Genomic DNA, 6,202 nt, shown 5'->3' with positions numbered 1-6,202 from the left:
TATTACATTTATAAATATATTTACAAATTTATGAAAGCGTTACAAGTTCATGAAGAGATCATACACGTTCAGAAATTTATTACTAAACTTTCTAACATAAAATAGCTTTCCCAAAAGAGATTAAAACAAAATTGTAATAGAAATTTGAAAAAATTGCCAAGCAAATTATTTTCAGTTTTAATATTTTTTTTTTTTTATATTTGATAAATAATAAATAATAAAATTAGATAGGAGAAAATAAATGTCATTTAACCCTTTAATAAGACCTATTTTGTCACTCTAACATTTAGAGATTATTTTAAAAACAAAAACTATAAAAGAGGCTACTAAGATCATCTCCAATGTCTTTGCTATTTCTTCCTTTAAAATAAGGAAACTCTATAATAGAAATGATATTTAGGGGGGTGTTTTAAATTAAAGGTAATAGAAGATTTTGGGATTTTGTTAAAATCTCATGTTATTGAATAAGTGATTTTAAATTGAATAAGTGATTTTAAAACCTCTTTCCAAATCAAGTGTTATTCAATATGAGATTTGTGAAAAGTTAATCCATGTTATTCAACTAACCATTTGTAAAAACTATTTCAAATCAATTGTTATTCAAATGTAAACAATATTTAGTTAAAAAAACTTTTGACGAAGATTTTAGAAGAGTTGACATTCATTTTTGGTTAAAAATCCTTCTTGTAGAACAACATAATCATCTACTTTATTAAAACAGAAGTACACTTATAAAATAACCTTTAATTTTTCAACTTATTTACAGTCATTTGTCACTGAGAATTTAATTAGTTTCAACTTAAAATAATTTGCCTTTTCCACATTTCCTAAAATAACTCCACGACCTACAAATAAGGAAACCACATCAAATTTTTTTTTTTGAACAACCATTATATTAAAAAAAACAAAGAAAAGCCTTATACATCAATTTTGTTATTTTATTGAACGACCACATCGATTTTGTTAATTTACCCAATACACCATGTTTTCCTTTACCTCCATATAGCTCCCATGCAATATAAAAAAATAATCACAATCATAACGTATGTTTGCAAACAAATTCTTTAATTTTTTAAAAAATTAGCATCTGTATTTTTTAAATTTCACCACCATCTAACCTCTAATGATTTTAAATATGCAATTCATAAAGACATTCCAATCTAAATATAAAGATATAATTATAATTATTTTATAAATCCAATTTCACAACAAATAAAAAGAGAATACATTTAAATTCAAAACAAACAACAAAATCCAGAAAATCTGCAAATTTCCCTATTTACTTGGTACAAATCAAAATATCATAAACAAAATCAACAATTTAGAATCCAGTATATTATAATTTCCATATAACTAATTACATTTACGCCAATTATAAAGTAGATAAGCACAAAATCGTTTCCTTTTTATGCCTACACTTGTAGAACAAGCACGAGATCTTATCATTTCCTTTTTCAAATTATAACCACTGAGTATTTAAAGAAACAGATTATATGATGGCACACAAAATTCAAACTAACACTAACAAAATCTTAGTCTATCATATATTATGGACTTTTAACATTAAAACATAATCAACAAAATATTTTTTTCATTTATTTCGGCATAATCTCACTGTCTCCATTATAATCGTCTTTCTCACAGAGAAAGATGGAGATCGGAATGTATTTTTTTAGATTTCCTTTTCTGTTTTTTTTTCCATAATACTAACGGTTTTCTCCATGTAAAAAAAAGATTTGGATTAGTTGGACCAGATATTTTAAAAATTTTAATTAGATCAATATAAATATGGCTCAACTTAAATTACCTTATCTAAGTTGGGTTTTTCATTTTTTCAAATGTTTAGCTCACATATATTTATGGATTGACTCAATATTGTTGTCATAGTGTAATCAAATGCACGTTTGCTTCTTTTTTATTAAAAAAAAAGCAACAACTATTAGGGAAATTATGTTACAGAAATATTTGTATTATGTGCAGTATTTTTGTCATCATTTTATTATAATTTTTCTAGCTTTTATAATGGATCGATCGATCCCTCTTGATAGAACTCATTATATATCTTGTTTAAAAATTATAATTTTAAAGGCATTACTGCCATTTTGAAAAACAATTAGTCTAATGGAACATAAAGTAGTATAGATTAGTCTAAAAGGACATAGTTACCATTTTTTTGCTCTAAGAAAAAACAATTTTCCCAAAAATTAATTACATTACGTAAACAAAAGAAAACACCCGCCCGGTCGGGCGGGTTCTAGCTCTAGTCGATGTTATTTGAAAAGACTGTAAAATAAATAAATCAATACATTCTGAAAATATGTATCCCCCTATATATTAAAAGAAAAGTCACTTTACTGAGGTCTGGTGACGTGTGTCGTTCATAGGTGAAGTTTTAAAAAATTGTTATAATTTGATTGGTCGATTGTTTTTAATTTTTATTTATTTAGATTACATTTAAAAATTTAAGATAAGTTTAAAAACATTTAACATCACTTGCCATATAATCTAAAGAATATTACAAATAACAATTTATGGCAACTAAATCTTGAAATTATAGAAAGATTAATAATGTTATATTTATTACTTTTAATATTTATAAACTATAAAATATAATGAACGAATTTTTATATAAGATAATTATAATAATTTTATACTTTACTTGATGAATTGTATTTGAATATAATTATATAATAACTATTTTAAATATTACAAAATCCAAAAATGTTTATTAATATGATTTTTTAAATTATTGATAGTTGTTTACAGAATAAATTTAAAATTATTTATATAATGTTATAAATTATTTATAAAACTATAAATCCTACTATATATTGATTGAGAAGTCACATCAGTGATTTTTATTACGTGTTCATCATAAATGAACTCTTCAAATTGTTATAATTTGATTGGTCGATATTTTTAATTTTATTTATTATAATTCTATCTAAAAGAAAAGTATAATTCAATTACCACTTTCCAAATAATCTACATAATATTAGAAATAGTTATTTATGGTAACTAATTGTTGAAACTATGAAAGAGTAATAATACGATCAATGTTTTTACATATTTATAAATTACATAAAATAATAAACAAAAGTGTTTATTTGAATTGATATAATGATTTTATATTCAGAAAGAATTATATTTGTATATAAAGTATCATAATAACTATCAATGTCTAATAATTCAATGCATGCTTTATAAATCATTTATAAAATTATAAATACATTTATAAAAATCAGACGTTTTAAATTATTATAAGAGGTTCTAGGTCATTTATAGAAGCTTATACATTAATTTATAAAATGTATTTTTAAAATTTATCCTCCTATTACAATATTTTGATTTTATTTCATTTTAATGGAAAAATTCCTCAACTATGTTTGCTTAGTGTAGAAACCCCTAAACTAAAGATTTATTGGTAGTAATAGTAATTATGACCTATCAGAGTTTAATTTATTAAATAAAGTTAGTTTAGGGAGATTTTCGTTAAATACTTAGTTTAGGAATTTTTACCCAAAACAAACTTAGTTGAGGGGTTTTAACGTTAAAATTCCTTATTTTTTCCTTATTATTTATTATTTAAATCGTTATAGTGAGATTTGTTTTATAAAAAACTAGTTGCAATCAACTGACGAGATATCTTCTTTCCTAATATCTTCTTTCCTAATATCATGCATTTAATATTTAAATATATATATAACAAGATTTGAGTTACCAAAATTATGTATATATTATAACCAGAATATTTCTAAAAAAATATTAGAAGATATTCTATCTCATAACTGAATTAAAATTTATTAGAGGATATTTTATCCCATAGTTTCTCTTGAAAACTAGGTCATTTAGAAACTTAAACTAATTTGCTGTATAAATATCACGCCACCCCCATTAGTTTCACGCATCTATCTTTTAAGTTTTCATATGTTTTTGATCGTTATAATTTAAATTCTAATTTTGTGATCTTGCGCAGGTGTATGATAATCAATAAGTAACTCATAGACGGGAACACCATTACTGGTAATTTTATGTGGGATTCTTCCTCTCCGTTTGTTGATGTTCTCTTCCTCTCCATGTTGTATCTTTATTAATATTTTTGAATCAGTAGTGATTCAACTAACAAAAAGAGACGACTCCGTTTACCTAGGAACTCATCATCCCTTTCAAAAAAAGATAATTTCTTTTTTATAAAGTTAAATCACTTATCAAGAATATAATATAAGATATGTATGCTAATCAAGTGCCATTTATTTATTGTGTGTGGTCCTCTTCGGTACGTCTGAGAGCCAAAGGTAATCTAAAAGTTTTGTAGAACTTTGAAACTCATTGACGTTGTCATATCAATTATATAATTTGTTATCTTTTGGGGATTGTTTACATCTTTAAATATTTTTGTTAGAATTACCTCTTTTCTGACTCAAAGCTTAGAGAAGGAAACCGTAAATGATCTCTGCTGTTACAATGAAACCAATGATAATAAATCTGAGGTAATTCAAATCTCTCTTTTATATTTCATGACAGATTTTTTATTGGGGTTATGCGTGAATTATTTGTTTTTTCTCATTATATTTTTCTGATGTTTTAAGATTTGTGTTAAATGTGATTGTTTTCTAAACGTTCTAATATATTCTTTGTTCATATGAATATAATATAAATATCAATATGTAACATCGAATCTTTCATATTAACAATATACATATAACATAAATATTATATAGTTGTAAATATAATATTAATTTAATATTAATGTTAATGTCCGCACTCCGCACATGCGTGCGGGCGGTCCACCTAGTAAACACATAAAAGTCGAGACTTTCATGTTAGTGTGCTCTGGAGTCTGGATTTGATGGTCTTCCTTACCCAGCCACCACTTTCTTCTCCATACCACGTCCTCCTCCTCACCTAGCCAACACTCTCTTCTCCTCATCATCCCCACCTCTTCCTCTTCCTCTTCCTCTTCCTCTCCACACCGAGCCACCTCTTCCTTCCGTGAAGATTTCAGCTTTTTTATCTCTACCTCGCTAATAGTACGCAATCCCTCGTGCACCTCTACGAGGTTAGTCGTCAGCCTGGTTCCATCCTCTCACAGACTCAATGTAGCCTCGTTGTCGATTGTGCAATATTCAGTTCAATAACAATGCTGCTATTTTCAGAATAAGCCTAGATTTTGATGGTTTAATCCAACGATGACGATATGACTATATGAGATACTGATCCCAACATAGGAGGGAGGGAGGTGATCGTGTCGGTATGTTGCCTAAGTCATTGTACATTTCACTGTATTCAGATCCCACACCTTTATTGTTTTATCAACAGACCCAGAGTGTAGTTGCTGACCTCCAACAATAAATCATGTAACTTCACCGCTATGGCATCCCTCCATAGATGTGAAATATGTGAAAGGATCAGACTCGGTGTCAGTTGCTTTCCAGACATATATGCTACCAGACTGCACAAAAGTAACTTACTTTAGAAGCAACAAAGAAGCAGAGAACTAGCACAAGTAGAAAGCGAGAGGAAACTAAAATACTTGCACTTGTACCAGCAAAAAGCATGCCATAGCCAACAGTCATAGCACAGACCTGACCAACCACTTCGTTAAGATGCAAATCTTTACTGGTTTGAACGTTAAAGGCCTGCAGATTTGTGTATATAAACAAAATCTACGAGACCAGAGCCAAAACCAACACAACAAATCCCACTCAAGAGTATAGATGACTGTCATAATGTATATGATGCTACTTTTAATGGAAGTAATGGTGTTCTATAGATGTGAGTTTTAAGTTGAAGCTGTTCTGAAATTGTCTTTCTATAGGTGTGAGTTTTAAGTTGAAGCTGTTCTGAAATTGTCTTGTAGTCTTCATGGTTTGATACGTGGTGAGTGGTGAAAACATAGAGTTTGGTCAACATTCTAATATTGGTGGCCACATACTTTTTCTTCCCCAAACATTAAAATTTTTCTAGTTTCAGTTGCTCAATTCACACTGTTTAATTTCAAATGGTTCACGGGTGAAGTATATTGTGGAACTTACACAGAGATTGGGGTCAATGCCTAGAGTCTATCGTGTTAAATATTAACATTTCAATTAAATCACCTAAACAATTCTAAAAATTTCAGAAAATATTTTACCAAATCACCTTTAAACTTTATTTTTATTTTTAAACTTTTATTAAAATCACCCAAACAACTTCAAAACTC

This window comes from Brassica napus, chromosome A7 (genome assembly GCF_020379485.1).
Source record: "Brassica napus cultivar Da-Ae chromosome A7, Da-Ae, whole genome shotgun sequence".
In the NCBI taxonomy this organism is placed as follows: domain Eukaryota; kingdom Viridiplantae; phylum Streptophyta; class Magnoliopsida; order Brassicales; family Brassicaceae; genus Brassica; species Brassica napus.
Note: the sequence above shows the minus strand (reverse complement) of the source record.